The sequence below is a fragment of the Hylaeus anthracinus genome, unplaced genomic scaffold (genome assembly GCF_026225885.1).
Source record: "Hylaeus anthracinus isolate JK02 unplaced genomic scaffold, UHH_iyHylAnth1.0_haploid 11989, whole genome shotgun sequence".
Lineage (NCBI taxonomy): Eukaryota > Metazoa > Arthropoda > Insecta > Hymenoptera > Colletidae > Hylaeus > Hylaeus anthracinus.
The window spans coordinates 12,578,496-12,595,729 of record NW_026534337.1 but is presented as its reverse complement, the minus strand read 5'-3'; the positions used below and the strand labels follow the sequence as shown (position 1 = coordinate 12,595,729).

The 17,234-nt window shown below is 39.8% G+C and overlaps 2 long non-coding RNA genes across 2 annotated transcripts; one reads left to right on the top strand and one right to left on the bottom strand.

Moving 5' to 3' along the window:
• Positions 1 to 10,840: 10,840 nt before the first annotated feature.
• Positions 10,841 to 12,810, bottom strand: LOC128888233 (uncharacterized). Its single transcript, XR_008460211.1, has 3 exons — positions 12,118 to 12,810; positions 11,888 to 12,029; positions 10,841 to 11,186 (listed from the first exon to the last, which is right to left on the bottom strand). It is a non-coding gene; the product is annotated as an uncharacterized LOC128888233 (long non-coding RNA).
• A 2,210-nt stretch (positions 12,811 to 15,020) lies between these two features.
• Positions 15,021 to 16,291, top strand: LOC128888231 (uncharacterized). Its single transcript, XR_008460208.1, has 3 exons — positions 15,021 to 15,226; positions 15,507 to 15,874; positions 15,944 to 16,291. It is a non-coding gene; the product is annotated as an uncharacterized LOC128888231 (long non-coding RNA).
• The last annotated feature ends 943 nt before the right edge of the window (positions 16,292 to 17,234 follow it).

The window sequence follows — 17,234 nt, the reverse complement described above, 5'->3', positions numbered from 1 at the left end:
TTGGGTTTCGAAATAACGGGTTACCTATACACAATCGATTGAAATGGTTTCGTACAGTCATATTTCAGTTATTATTCGCATACACTTCCGACGGGTTTTACTTTAGCGCGGCAGTAGGTACCTACAACTACATCAAAGATAAAATTCATTAGAGTCCAACAATGACGTCAGTCGTAACAACATGAATGACAATGTTATTGAATTATTTTGCCAAGCACGCGATAAATAAGATATCGTATATGGACTTATTTTAATATTAAATGACGCACGAATCGTATCGATGACGATCACCTTGTCGATTTTTCCGATAAGTACATATAATGATGTTTTACTCTTGACCTTTGCCATTATATATTTATTTACTTATTTGTTTCTAAACGGGTAGAAACTCACTACATTACATAAGTCAACTTTAAGACAATTTTAACTATACCATGATGCTTTTCATTGTTAGACAGCTTGATAATTGAAATATTCATACACGAAGGTTGAGCCGTCACGAAACTCAACTAATTACGCGACAAATTATTGATAGCGAGAAAAATGGACAATGCGTTAGTCGTTAGTTTCCGTCCTATTAATAATTAATCGTTCTTTATTACGGAGGAACGTGGACGGTATTTAAAGTCGAATAATGTGCCTAAACGACTATCACGATTTTTTTTTTTTTATTGTTGAGAAAATAAAAACTAAGTACGTATTTGTTGGAATAATCGTAATTTAAAAAAAAAAGAAAACCACTAAAAGTACACATATGTTCCAGTGCTTCTGAAGAGGTTAAACAGTCTGTTAACCTTATCGAAGACGTCGAATACCTAATTAATGTCAGTTTTTTGAATGAACATTCGCATGCTTGGCTCCACTAGAATGCGTGAGCGGTTTAGGGTGGGGGAGGGATCGTTGACACTCATAATCGTGCGGTGTCACTTAACGAACTCAATTTGTTTTTTACTGGGGAGCGTCTGGACTCCGTACAATTGCACGCATGTGACAACGACACGAGTCTGCAATGTGGGACAAAAGACAGCATCGTCGAAGCGATTATTCGTTTAAACATTGGCAACAGTAGCGGGGTTATAGACTTATTGTCAAATGCGTGGTTACTAGGGAGGGAACGATGTAACAATGTTGCTTATTTTATTAAAAGTTCTCAATTCTTTACTTACCGCGTACAAATTGCAAGGTATTACGTATTCGAACCTTGTAAAATAGAATTTTATTCCAATTCGTAGGAAACTACGTTGTTTTTTACGGGAAAGCGGTTTAAGCAATTTTTTCGTGTTCTATCGCATCATTCACTGTATGAATTCGTTTGACGAAGGTATTGGCGAGGAATAAATAGAACGTGTCGTCGCTTTTGAACCAAACGAACGTTATTGAATCGGTTCGACGCGTTCATCCTTGATTCGCATCGTCGTTGTTACGTAACGTCCAAATCCCAGCTAAACGCGAGGTTCATGCAGGTGTAAGACGTCGATAGAAGGTCAAAGCAGGATTACACACGTCCGATTTCAGTTTTATATATTTTTCTTTTTAGGTCGGATCCAGGCTAGTTGAACCATTTGCACTCGAATATATATATCCTCTAAAGGACACCTAGCGATATAACGTTAGAGGAAACTTTCACGAGTATAAATTTGTCAAAAATATTTCTTCCCTTGAAGACTGAAATATGTTAAATATTTAGAAAGAGAATGTATAAACAGTACAGATATTCTCGTCTCGATTCGGTTCCAAGGGATGATGTATTTATTTTAAAATACAAACTAAATTTTCCCATGAAATTTGGTATAACATTTTCACATTAAATGAAGTGCCCGAGTGGCATTCAAACGAACGCTAATGGAGTCTGGAAAGCTTGATGTATCCTCTCCCTGTGAATGATTTCTGATCGAATACACACGTTTCCCAAGGAACTCTACATCCTGGATAGAACGGCAAAACATTGTTGAATAGAAGTGGAGCTTACATTCGTCACTTTATCGGGGTATAGGATTTTATACAGGACGTTGGTTGTAACATATGTGGGTCACTACGTACAGAATGAGAGTTTGATGTATGAGTCGCGCGTCAAAAATAGACACGTTACTGCAGAGAAGATAGATATTCTATCAAGCGGTTAGGAGAGCAAAAAAAAAAAGAAAAAAATAGCGAGGCTTCAAAGCGCGAAAGTGTCTTCATCGCGAAACCGCTGTCTGTTATTTTTCATCGAGTGCTCGCGAATCGAGTTACGACAATTGTCGATAACCGCACGATTGTCTCGATTTACGAGTACAATACAGGTGACGAGCTTTTCGAGGAGCGCGTAAACCGACAACTCGTTTCTTTTCCCTCGCGGTTAGAACGCCGGCTGTTTGACGGTTTAAAGGGGCTTGATTAATTTCTGTCCAATTACTTTCGCTAGATTGCTTTCAATCGACTCGATTTATTTAATTATTTGCGATACGATGGGGCAGGGTCTCATTTATAGAGTTCCTCTCTAAGAAATTCAAGCGTTTGTTAGAGGTGAATTGGAATTGATTAAGTTTCTTGTATTATTCTTCGCTTCAACTCGTCAGCTCGTTTCTCAGTAAATTCATTCCTTTTCCATGCTTTCCTTTATTGTGCTTTTCAAAAAATTAGTCAACTTTGCTCACGACGTACCCACACAGAGCGTGGAAGTCGTGCTTTCAAAGCAGGAGTGAATTATAGAGGAATAGTTTGGAAAGTTAGGTATTGTACGAAACAGGAAAGGTTGCAACAAAGGACAGGATGCCTTCTAACGGGAGCAACGTCTCGAAGGCCAGGGTTCCAAGGTTTCGAGACTGGTCGAGTCGCAACGGAACGAACAATGGCGTGATGATATTCAGACCTAGCGTCGTTGTCCTTCTTAAGCGGTCTACTGGTTTTCGCGGAAAGCTAACCACGATACAGGGGCATCCTCTTACGCGAGGACATCCTCTCGTTACATTCGCCAAATTAGGATGGAAATCGATCCTGAAACATCGTCCTGAACTACCTCCGCTCCCATCGCACCACTGCTGGCGTCAGTGATCGCTACACGCGTAAACTCCGACGTTTCGTTACTGCCGCGAGCGAATACGGAGCGCACGGAGTCGCGCGATAATCAGATCTCATTCGAATTCAACGGACTTGTTATCGGAAATTCAAGGAGCAATCAGGAGTCCCCGAGGCGGACCCGTTGATTTATTTCGCGTCGGTTCGTTTTTCGTTAAAAATACTCGGCTTACCGAGTGTAAACAGGAGCGAGAATACATTGTCAAGCGGTGCACGAAGCGTCGCGGTGTACGGTTATCCCGATGACGGCCAATTATTTTACGGCGGTCAGGCGACAGTTTTGTTTTATCGTGACGTGACGTTAGAGAAGCGCCAGTGACGTCACTGGACCCACTCAGCCGATAGACCGGAGCCACCGAAGCGATAAACATATTTATTAAGAGTGTTAAGAGGGGACCTTTAGCGCAACCCGAGGCGTTCTTGCGCTTAATGTTTGCCTCATTATTGCTCGCGATCCCTTCGGTCCTTTTTATCTCAGCGCCAGCCTTTTGTGAAAGTCACAAAGATTACGCTTCACCCAGGCGTCAACCTTTTTAAGATTGAAAAGCCTTTTTATTCTCGACCAGCCGAAATTCGTGTCACCGTTATATGGCGAAAAATGCGACGAGGCGATGAAATGGCTGGGCAGTAAATATTAATTTCTGACAATTTCTGAAAATAACAATTACGTTCTCTGTAAATATCCGTCGCAAAGTTCAGTTCACTTTTTTCCATCGGAATCCAATGGTGCCGTTAATATCTGCGACCTGGACCCTTTTTCCAGTCGTACAAAGAATAAAATTAAATGACAATTGAGCACGGCAGCCGGGTGTATTGTATCGCAGCTCTATCGATTCGCGCAAACGGTGAAATCCATCAGAATACTTATCGAAACGTGACAGCCCGCGCGGACGATACGACGATATCCGTATATATAGGTTTGCGGTCTACCGGATATTCGCGGCTATCGGTGATATCCGGGGACATCCTTGGCCCGATAAACGGATACCTGTTTAGCCACCTAACCGCGGAACTGTGTCTGGATGACGATCTCGCGTTTAACTAAATAAAAACAACCGATCACTCGCGGCAAAAAACCAGGCGTTTCATTCAATTCCGTTCATTTCTGCAGCTTCGTTATTCTTGGAAAGCTGACGATTTAACTCAGCAATTGTATTCAACGTAATGGAATCGATAGTTTGTACTGGGTGAAAATTTCTCTTTTTTAAATCAGAAGTTTGTCTTTCTGGAGATCCTTTTCAGATATTTCTACACTAGAATGTAAATTGTAGAAAATTGTTAGTAGAAGATATAGAAATGAACATAAAAGTATCGCAATTAAATAAAAAGGGAAGAGTTATAGCACGAGGGAGAAAGTTTGATGGTTTTGGGGGTGGGGTGAATTATTACATCGAGAGTTGGGAAATGAGTAATAATTGGCCACATTATTCATGAATATCTAGAAGAAAATGTTATTTCAAGCACGATGATCTATGGCCTCTCGCCTTCGTCCTGAAAGCAACTGAATTTCTTTGAAACAGCATGCTGGTTCCTTGGATGCAAAAAATTCTGTATACGTCAGATGTCTTCATCAATCACTTCCAGCTCAAAAACTGCGCCATTTCTCGGATAAAGTGATAGCCGGATGGACTCGAGTCTGAACTGTACACTTTAAGAGTTATATAATTGGAACACATATACCAATACTCTCTAATGGAAGTCTAAAATAAAATATCCTCTACATATCTATTACTCTTGGCTATGTATAAATATTCCGTTCCTATCGGTCGAGAAAAATTCACAGAAAAGGTAAAATTATATCACACGAGTACATTCCTTTGGACGATTACATTTCTCCAAATACCTGATCTTGTTTATAATTCTTCCTTTTTATTAAACTCAGAATTCAAATGATACACTATCGGTAAGTATCACTACAATTGTTAAAATTCACGATTATAATGTTGTCTTATCGTTCAACTACGATTATCGAAATTCCAAATAATTTAAAACACAAGTGAAGTTTTTTTTTTTCAGCACAAGGAAAAATCGAGACCCCAGGAATTCAAGCTCAGATTAATCAAGCCGAGGCAGACCTACTGGTTTGGTGTTATCTAACAGGAAATATGTTTATCTGTACAGGAAACCGTATTCGGACGTCGTGCAAGGACCGCAAAACACGTCTTGCCCCGGTCCTAGCAGCCGAGACCCAGTTTGCCGAAGTTGTCCAAGTTTCGTTCTAGTAGAAACAAGTGGAAATCGTCCGCTGGCGGGAACATAAATATAGCAAACGGGGTAGGGTAGTGGAGTCAGACACCGAAGAACCGGCGGAAACACGTAAATACGAGTGTGCGCCGGTATGTGTCTGTTCTATTCGTTGAACTTCTCGTTTCTATGTCGCGGATCTATTTGTCTGGCGTGTGACTCGATTAAGAAGGAAGCCACCTTGGTCGCGTGAAAACAATACCTATATTCAACCTATATTCTTTATTTAGACATTCTAAATAAGATAGCGATGCTAGATCCGTTACACGACAAGACTTACTTTTTAATTTTGAAATCCTGCAAGACAACGTATATAGACCTCAGGCACCGATTCATGCTTCTGTATCGCTATCAACGCCTCGAGGTTTAGCGACGTCTATCTTGAACGAAGATTGTCTCGTCTCAGCTACCCCTCGAGTGCAAAAGGAATAAAATCGAAACACGAACGGATCCTAAGTAGCCAGAAATAAATGCTCGATAGGCGTACTAAAAACGGCTGTGACCGATGCACGTAACATAACGTGACACTGCTCCATGAAAATCTGCACCATGGGAGTTGCGAACCGTTTCAGAGTTAAGTAGACTCGGAGTAATGTGATTGCATGGCGAGACGCGATGATAACGCGCGCGAATACGAAAATGCACGACGACGAATAGACGGAGGCCATCGAAGTGTATCGTGGAATCTTGAATGGCTATGAAACTAGGGTGATGCGGAGGTGTTGAGTCCACTATTGCTCTTAGAGAAACGTTTTGGGTTCGGGCGAGCTTGCACGTCCTGTGTCGCCTAACAATTACTAAGGTTGATAATAATGGTCGTACACTTGAAGATTCTGTGCAATTCCAATCTCGAGTGTTGCAAACTCGCTAACAATTTTTAAGTGATTTTAATTGTTCCTACCGACCAGTCTCCCCTAAATAATAAGGGTTTAAAGTAGCCCAATCTAGAACCTTCTCGATAGCATTCCACGGCGGGAAAAGCCGAGATTCCCAAGCGTTCGGCTAAGTATTGTAGAAAATCGCATCGTGACATAAATCTTGGAAGGAAATATGAAAGATCTAACAGGAGGGTGGAGCCAAAGAAGGTGAACCCCGAGAAACCGCTAAGATTACAGAGCAGCTTACCAGGTCACGGTCCGTCTAGTTTCTCATTCGCCGCAGCGTATTTACGTCTACGGGCGGCCACTTAAACCTCCTCCCCTTTAATTTTCAATTAAGCAGTCGCGGCGAATCTCGGGAATCGTTTCAGATGCGCTTCGAAGTCCAGAAAGGGGTGTATCGATCTTTTCACCCGAGCTATGAGCATAAATAGCACTCGCATTGGAAACGAGAGACGAGATAATGGGCGAAGTGCGGAGTATTGAGAAATTTACTACTAACTGTCGGAAACCATACAGCAAGAAAAATTTAGACTCACTAAGGCATTGTTTTGTTTGGATTACAAATGAGGTATCAGTGAACTTGAAACTCTGGTTCAAGTCTGGGAGTCAGCGGAAGTCTGATCACATACGGTCCACTTCTACTGAGACTTCTACTCGAATGATGCAACTCCAATTTCCTCTAGGATCGTTCATCCAAAAAGTCCACCATTAAATCGAAACTGTCTCTCCATTACCTCGAACAATCGTTCCATTGTGCTTTAAAGCCAAGGATCGATAATGGAAAGTTTCGGGTTGATATCGAGGGTAATAAAATCAGATAAAATCGTAAGGAAGTGGACGATCGCCAGGCGTCAAGTAGTCGAAGAAATTTATACGCCAGCTTATATTATATATCGTGACTTGGCTTCGTTTCACAATCCACATTTGAACTTTGCGTTGGACGATTAATAATACACGGTGTCTTAAAATACGCGGCATAATCCGAGAAAAGGCGGCTTCTCCCGAGAAAGTAGGAATTGTGTAATAAAATTTCTTTTTACGAGCCTTCCGTAACGAGAAAATGGATTCTCTAAAGACGCCAGCCACGCTCGCACTCGACTCAGTTTAATGGCTACTCTGTTTGGGTACAGCCTGTAAAACTAATAATCCTGAAAAGAATAAACTCGAATAGAGATTGCGACGTTCTCAACAGTCGCTAAAGAGACAATTTTACAGACTTCGGAGCAAGCCTTTGTGGTTTATTAATGTTTTAGTTTAGTTCGGTCTGAAATATTTAGTACTGGTAGAATTTGGAACGGCGGAACTGATGGGAATTATTAGGCAAATTTATCAAAGTAAAATTGGTATACATAGAAAGTAGCACAACATTTGAAATTCTCTATTTTATACAAAAAATATTTGTTCTTGTTTCGAGATACCTCAAATCTAAGAGTTGGTATCGTGAAACTAAACGAATGCCCGTGTTCCACATCTGCAATTTCCGACATTTTTCAGAGGAATCGTTTCCTTTAAGGTTGCACGTATTTTAGGTCACCTTGTGCACTCAGTATCATCGAATGCGCAACGTTACTTTCAGGAAATAATATTCTGGATAAAGCTGCGGATATTAAAGCAACGTGTTCTGAGGTTCCGTTGCCGATGCAACGTTTTGCAGTTGGCTAGAAAACGTTTAACGCGATCGTGATAAAAATGTTGAACACGCCAATTTCCAACGCGGAACAAGCGATTACGTAAATACAGAAAACGTTTCTCGTGTTTCCAAAGCGTTTTATCAAAAAAGCAATTACTTTTATTAAAAGAACTGCACTTTTCATTGGTCTCTCATTTTTACTTTTCAACTCGCAGGTGCACGCCCGCAGCCAGGCTTTTGTTTATATACATTTCCTCAAGGGAAGGAAATATTAATTTAATTTGAAACGCGGGAGGCTCACTTACAACCTACAATTTTCAACGTTCCTCCGCTTTGAAGCCGATTTTCATGTATGATAATAATTATATTTCCCTTTGGTCCCGATGAGCAATAAATTCTATAAATATACTTCTTTTTTTTTTTGTCGAGACAATTTATGTCTTTCCGCGGAAATATAATAGGGTGATAGAGGTTAAGTTTTAGTACGAACATTTTTTAGGGTAAATTTTATTAATAGCTTCTTTGAGTTTAGACTTTAATGACAGCTTTTTTAGACCTCGCGTGCCTACGCACTTTGTTTCTTTTTTTTTTTTTTTACATTGTGGTGTAGTTTCTACAGTGTGTCAAGTACTTTAGTTACATGAACCTGACATGGTGATATTTACAAAAAAAAAAGAACATTAATAATCATAAATTCTTCTTTGTCATTTTTATTCCTTTATTTTTCGTGAAATTAGAAAGTTTAAGAAACACTAACGTTCGTTGTTCGAGTCATTATGATTATGTGATCCTATTCGCGATACACGAAAAGTTCGCAACAAAGAGTGTTAAAAATACACGTTGAACGCTTCATTTGTCACAGGACCTAACGTCGCAACTTGAGTAGAACTTGTTGTTTTTGAATAAAGTAAAGCTAGATTCGTAAAATGGCACACCGCGCGCAGTTTTTAAAAATACTCGATGATAACGATCCTGTCTTTTTCCTTGGGCTACGGTAAATAAGCTGTTTATTTATAAACGATGCCTGCGCCTCTCAAGGAAAATGCTCTGTAATATTAATAAACGCGTGCTCCTCCGCGAAACTTACAGTAAATAAAAATCGAACCTTCACATTTTCCTGTTGAATTTCAACGTGCTTCATGTTAGTGCAGACAATTTCAATCAAGTCTCTATTCCAGTTTATTAATTAATACAGACCTGGTTATCGAAGCGAAGTAATTACATATAATTACGTAGATCTACCGAATAAATATCGACGTAAAATAAAAAATTAAGTCGAAGTTTCTCCATTTTAGAAAATTCATCCGCGAAGACGCTAACGTTACAGAGCGCCGTTCTACGAAACGCATACTTCATTCTTACGATCCAATAGATGGGGCAACTCTAGCCGCATAATTTCCCATCGGAAATCCACTCAATTCATTTCGATGAACTTCCAAGCCCCCACTACATTACGCGATCAAACATCCTTGCCGGAGGTAATCTGTCGTATTCAAAAATATACATAGTCGTGTAACAACGCTCGCATTCCCACTCTCGTTCGGTCGTTCTTTCCCGATAGAGCGCGATAAATAAGCGGTCGGTTATTTATAAACGGGCACCTGCGATTCTTGAAGAAGATGTAGTGCCATGCGCGCCGCTGCCAATTTCCATCTCGCTCCCGCGGACGTGTATCCTTTTCCTCGCTCGTTTCTGCGCCGACAGCCCCGATAAAGGAGGCACTCCTGCGAACGTCGAGACGCCACTTCGGAAATGTACCGACCCATTGGAAGGTCTATTGATTACGTACGGAAATAAAGTAAAAAGGTAGGAGGCTCCTTTAACGAACGCGGCGGATATATGCGCTCGCTTCAACATTACCGCATCGTGCTCCTTCGACAGCCGTTCCTCCTTGTTTGGTCCAATTTTTAACGCGTTCACTGTTTGACTAAAACTCGAGAAAATTTCTACAAAGTTCACGTTTCGTCCCGAGACCGAGTGTTGAAGATTAGACAATTTAACGTTTGACAAATTGACCGAATTCGCCCATGAAAGCATTTTTTCAGTAATAGTTTATATTTACATAAAAAAAAAAAAAAAAAAAATAGTACATTTTTGAGAATATAAAGAAGAAACTAAAGCGAGAATAAAGAAGGAATTAAATTGCAGAAGTCTTTATTTGTATCGTGAATGTATGCATGCAACGGTCATCAGCGTTAATCAACGCTGTTGATTGACTGATAATGAATGGCGATATTCACAGGGTGCCACCAAGATTCTTTGGATCGGATTCGTTTGGTGGAAATATCGTCGACTGGGTATCCATCGTTTCTCTGCTATCCGCATCGAACCTATAATTAAACGCCAGCAGCCGGCACGGGTTTGATTAAAAATTTATTAGCGCGGGATCGCGAAACGATTGAAATATTCAGCGCGATGTAAATCAGCCTTTATACCGGGCGAATATACAGTGAGTCACAAAATTATCACCACGCGCAGAGAGAAACGGAGATATGAAATATAACGGAAATAATGAAAGAAAATTTCTATGCATTTTATTATGAAATTGTGAACAGCTTTCGTTTTTCAATCAATTTCTTTATCAAAAGGACGTCTTTCGATACAAGATTACTAGTGGAACATCGATTATTGTCATACTACGGTTTGGGATTGTATAAATTATTAGGTCATCCCGTATGTTCGTGTCGCGGATTTTGTGTTTGTTCTAAAAAGTTGCGTAGCAACGGAATAATGACTTTTGCCAGCAAGGTGGCATGTTTCACATATTAATTCGAATAGCAGAACAACAAATTATGATACAGAAGAATTAGACTTCGTTCTATCATCCATGGATGAAATGATTAAAATTTTTAAATGAGAAACATAGAAAAATCTCCTACGACTTCTTCTTCTCTACTACAGCTTCTTCTATCTTTCATATATGTTATTTTCTGTACGTGCTGATAATTTTGCGGCTCGCTGTAAATCTCTACCACAGCACGCGTTTCGTGTTCTCGTATAACAGCGAATAATAATGACGATGCAGGATTATCCGTAGTGCGCCATAATACTGAATAATCTACACCGTAACGGAGACGTATTTATTAAATGTAATGCCCATCGGCTATTCACCGGGTATCATATATACTTCGATTGTGTCCAGGATTACCGTGTTTTATCCCAAGCTCATTTAATAACGATCCTTCAGCTCGGATTGATGGTAACATCATTTAAATCAGTCTATTATTACGGAATCGACATGTCGCTGCTGGGAATCAATAATGTCTCGAAATTTAGATGAAAACACATTTTTAGGAGTCCTTTATGTATTGGGCTGTCTGGAAAGTCCATGCCGATTTTTAGTAGGCGGTACAGGTCTGAATATATCGGAATGGCTGAAAACAAGTAAAATGTGTACATTCCTTAACAGGTGAAAAGGTTGTGGAACAAAATGGTACATATATTAGGTTGTCCAGAAAGTTCGTGTCAATTTTTAAGAAAACTTCAAAGGCACATTTAAGTTATAATATACATTTATTTATATGTATATTTATTGAATTACATGGTTACTATTTTGTTCCACAAACCTTTCCACCTATTAAGAGATGTACATACATATGTTATTTGTTTTCAGCCATTTCGACATATTCAGACCTGCACCACCTATCAAAAATAGGCATGAACTTTCCGGACAATCCAATAGTTGTATTATAGTAGACTCAATTATATTCAAGTTGCTAGTTTTATTTCTTAATATTATAAGTTTTAAATTAGTCGATGTCATTAATCTAACTTAATGTTCTATTGGGGCACGTTAAAGTAATAATGTAAAAAAAACTAAATGTTGTAGGAAGTTGTTTAACATTCTAAAATCAACTATGACATTTCTAATTACGATAATGTAAATCACACAGGAAAAAAGGAACAACAGTTTTGGATCAACGAACAAACTGAAAACAGTTACTTAGTTTTCCCGTTGAAAAAGCAATACACCTAAATAAAAACCCTCTATGCCCAATCCTTATCGCTAACCATTTCTAAATTATTTTACTTCTTCCTATCGACCCACGTTTCAATCGACCCGAATCTCCCCTACCTTTATTTTGATTCCACCAAGTCTCAAAACAATTTCGAGCTTCGGTTTTATAGGATCGTCTCCCGTCGATGTTCCGGCAAAACTGTCGTTCCGGGTTTACCGCTCCATCGAAGGATAGTAAAGTCGCAAACTGCACGGAGAACTGGATGATAGGTATTTTTGGTTAAAAACATGGGATGGTCGTAGGTACGATTCTCGAGATCGCGGGGTTGGAACACGTAAGGGTATACCGAGGCAAGCTGTTTGAGTTGCAGATGGTACGAGGTCCCGGGGCTTGGGGAAATCAATACCGTCAAAACTTCCCCTGGTCCTGTGTCACTACTATCCCTATTCCTCGTGGCTAGCTATAAAGTCGCTAGGCACCCGGCACAACGGAATATCCGTCGCGTTGATCACTTCTTCGCCGTGAAAACGACGACTTTCGTCGTCGGACAAGCGAATTACCTTCCTTTCGCTTCTTCGAATATCCTTGCACAACTGCACGGAGAACAGTCTCGTCAGTTTCACGATTGAATAAATCCAACGCAATTTCCCGTAGCCAGGCCTCGTCCTTCGAGTGGCCAAAGTGCTCGTTAAAAGGCATTTATGCGCGTTCGAGGGTTAATTCAAATTATTCTCAGCCCCGTCCGTCGGTGTCGGGCGTCGACCATTAATTTCGAGTGTCGCTTTTCGACAATTTTATTCAACCCCCCACCCTGGGCGGCTAATTAGGTTGAACGAACAGCCGATGAAGTGTCAGTCGGGTCGATGCGATTCCTATTTTCATTTTATGTCTCGAGAGCTATGAAATGCGGGGAGCAAAGCTCCTTTACTCCGCGAACGCTTTGACGTCAACTGTTCTCCCGATCGGGGGTGGAGGGAGAACGGGGGAGTTCTCTGTAACTGGCTTTTTCTTTTCAGAGGGGAGTTTAAAAATCTATTTTGCTCGTGCCGCTTCCGCGACCACGACCAATGTATTACGTGCGATTGTTCGTATTTATACGGTAACGAGTAAATAATTGCGATTCGATGGGTTTCTTTGAAGATAAAATTACGTCTGTTTGATAAAATTAGGGATCATTTTTAGCTCGAGTAATAAATAAAAAATTATGATCGAATAACAGAGATTCATTCGCGAATAACGAAAGAGATCTGCAGCGTTATTCGAACGCGTTTAATCTAATCGAGGGTTTATTCGTCATTCGTGAATTCAATAATTGAAGTTCCCATTTCTATCACGAAATCGATTAGCCACGAATTAATCACGCTACAAGATAATTAGACGTATCGTATAGTATCGCTAATTGATTAATTCCCGATTAATTAATTAATAAGACCATTTAGCAAGACACGCGAAACATATTTTCGCGGCGGTATAACGTAGGACATGATTAAAAGGGTCGATCTAAATAACGATCGACCTAATTGGTATTATTAATTGAACCAGTTTTGTTATAAACGGGAAACAACAAGATCAGAATTCTGTTGGTACACGTTGTACACGTAACATCGGGGATGAGAATTATTTACCAGCAAAGACGAGGGTAACTGAATATTAGAGCGTTATACGGGGTGAGTTGCGTAACCCGTTGCTAGTCGATATCTCTGAAACTATAGCGAAGATATCGACAAGATGATTAACGATGAACGGTAAGGAAGAAAAATACGTTTTTATTGTTGTATGGTTTCATATTAGGTTAGAATTGATGAAGCTAGGTTTCTCCATATTTATATAGTATTAGTTTTAATTTCTTCTGTTGCGTGCATTCACTTGTTAGCTGTACTGCAGTAATGGCTGTTTACATGGGCGATGAACAGAATGGAATTTCAAATCTTCTCGGTTTTAATTAGAATGTAGACTTTTCTTATCTAAAAATAACTAAATTGGAGTGTGCCAAGGATAAAGAAGTCTAGAAATTCTAAATTAGAAGAGTAGCGAAGAGTCACGTTCCAATTGCACACTCGGTCCGTGTTGCGAATATAAATTCAATTAATTATTAATGATTATCTATTATTTTCTCTGTTATGGTTTCATAGAGTATTACCTTCGCGTGTATTTTAATAAATAACATCAAGTAGACACGTTTCTGCTTGGTCAATACAATTTACGGTAATATTTCTTAAAAATTTGAGAGCATTCCGACAAATAAACTGTCACGAATGGAATATACTTTCATCAAATTTTTCTTCGCAATTGTAAGCTCTCGGCATGACGTCGAGGACAATGACACCGCATCTATTGATCAGCGCCGTTTATTAAATTCAACTTCAATTTCCTACGAGTACGGCTCGCAGTATCGCACAGAATAAAACTAAACGTTTAAATCTGTAAAACGTTCATCTGTAACTACGCAAGAAAAGAAAATATTTGTATAAAATTCAAGTAGAATCAATGAATTAAAGATGGTCGCAGACATTCGTAAAATTTGTGGCAAATGAAGATTTGTACATTGCTTATGAATTCTTAACTTCAACGTGTATTAATTGTACAAGTAACTAAATTATTCAAGATTAATTCTATATTAATTTATAACGATAACTATAGCTAATACTTTCCATCGTAACATAAAGACCACCCATACAAAATTTCACACAGATCGAACAAGAATATCGCGAATTATATGGAAATTACAAACGCTTAGTTCTTCAGTTTCGCATTAATAACTTTCAGTCCGAGTTTTCGCACGTTAAAGTGCCGAGCAAAGTAGACAGGAACGCAGGGGATAAGAATCGATCAGCGTAGACTATCTTTTGCCTCGAAGATGCGAGTTCGGTTCGCTTGACTCGCGCGAAAAATATATTTACCTCACCCTCGTTGCGTGTACGCTCGAAATGTCACGCGGATGCGTCCACGCGCTCGAGAATTTCCCTACGTCGAACAATAAAGGTGGATCGAGCGAATGGGAAGATCTGGGAACACGGCTGGCCGATTTATTCGAATTTCGCACGCGGAATTACGATCGCGTCTCTTATACGTGCGTCCCGATGTCTCGTTTTCGCGCGGCCATTCCGACGCGTTTTTCCTCGGCGCGCGACACGGTTGTTCGAGGGAAACGCATTTACATCGAACCGCGCCGACGGCAAAGCGGGCCAGAAAATTCTATCAGGGAGACCTAGAAACGTCATTACGAGAAATCGTCGAGGGAAATGAAATTAGGAACTATGACCGTCCGTTGTTCCGCCTTTCCGAGCGTTCCGCTGGCGTGTTTCTACCGCTTGAAAATTTATCGGCTTTGTCGTTATTTATACTCGCTGCAATATCATCTCGTTGGGGAAGCCAGGGAACCGGAAAATTCAGAAAATTTTCAAACATGCACCGCCAGTGTTTCATCTGTGTTAAGCTTGGCATTTTTTTTTTTCGTTCAGGACGTGGTGCAATTCGAGGAGGAAAATTTATAGTGGGTTAATCATTAATAGGGTATCGGTTATTTGAATTAAAAAATAAGTCCACCTCCTCGAACATGGTGAAACATTTCTTCACGGAGTGTCTTGAATACCTTCAGCATACATTCTCAGCTTATCACGATCTCTCTCAGGATTTCCTACGCAAGACTTCTTAAACAACTTCCTAAATAAAACTACAAATTACCTAACGTTTAATATATGCCAAGACAGAGGAAATGTGCTCCTCGGGAAAGAGCAAGCTTGCAGAGCCACTTAGTTCGTCAGCTCCGCTCATCGTGGCATCTCTGTATTATAAATTTTCTAACAACGGATAAATTCTGTACGAAACGGTTCCCGAAGGGAACGATTCCACCTCACAGACGAATGTTTACGAATATCACCACGTTCGCGTGGTAGGGGACGAGAGAACAATAACGCACAAACGCGTGTTTGTCCGTGGCATTAGGTAGCCTCAAAAGAAAACGAGACTCTTGTGTACACTTCTGTTCGTACTCGTGGAATCTCTTTCAAAACCGCTCTGAAAATCCTCGGTATTCCGTGAGAGCGTCAGCGGCAGCCCGGAGTGAATTATAGTGACGTGGGAGAGAAAACGAGAGGGTGCTGGTACGACTACTCGATAAGATGGAAGAATGATGCGAAAAGGTCGGACTCGTTAATCGTTGTTTCTCGCAGGGATACGTGACTGTGGTAGAGTTAATGAACGAATCGACTCGGTTCGTGGCAGAACTTCCAACAACGGAAACCTTCCCTCAAACCCTCTGAGGGCGGTTGCTTCGAACGCGACTCGACGCTCAGGACGCGGGAAGAATGAAGAACGAGCTCGGTCTCTATGCAAATTGGAATTTTATCAGAATTGGGAGTAGCGTAGATCAAGAGTAACTAGTAACTAGCAGATGTTGTTTGGACTATATCTATCTCAGAGACTTTCGAGAATATGTAAAATATTATTGATTATTAAAAAAAAGGGAAGTTAAGAAACTACAATTTCACACAAAAGTTTTTTGGAGAAATTGATCGGTGTACGAATACATTCTACACCCACTGTATATATACGTATGAGGAGACGAAAGAAAATTACAGAGGAAGAGGGTTAATGATAAGTATACAAAATAAGTAAATTCATTATTTATATGTATAGCAATAAAAGTTTTTCATAGAGGAAAAGTTCTCAGGAAATGGCAGAGAATGTTGACCAGAGTCTCTAACCACGTTACTCAATCGATTCTCTCTTCACAGTATACGATCTTGCACGTCTGTTACTTTGCTGGATACGTGGAACTGATAGTGCGGCGCTGTTAGGCTGTCACTGCGTCAGAGCCGAGCTCCGACAACCTGACAGAGAGGTAGGTGAAAGATCGGTATCTCTCCTTGCTTGCACCTGAACGCATCGGTGATAGATTTGGAAAAATTTGTATTCAAACAATAAACGGAAAGGGAATTTACACTTGAACTCCAGAAAAACAATCGAACTTCTATTTAAACAACTAGACATTCCTATTTATTCGTATAGATTCTGATACATTTATTTATTCTGGACTGGAAAGTAATGTCGTTTATTTTACATTAAATTCAAACAAATTTTTAATAAATTCCTTCTTTTAATCAATTATATAATCGCTCTCGTTATCAACAGCCTTTTGCCATTTAGAGTAAAAATGTTGAATGCTAGATCGATAAAAATCAATGAGCTATTGAGTGATAAACAAGTATTTCAAATTGAAAAAACATTACTTTCCAGTCCACCAAATACTTAACGATCACACTAAAAGTCCACAACTGCTCGAGAAAATCGTGTTTTATGCTCCCGGAAAACCCATAAAGTATAATTTATACAAACTTTTTATAATCCTAAGCTACGTCATCTAGTTTCTTTTATTACTCCACAGCTCTTTCAGCAGTGAAACAGTTAAATACGGCACTGCTTCTCCGCATATGAAATGTTTCCCCGTTCTATAAATAAACA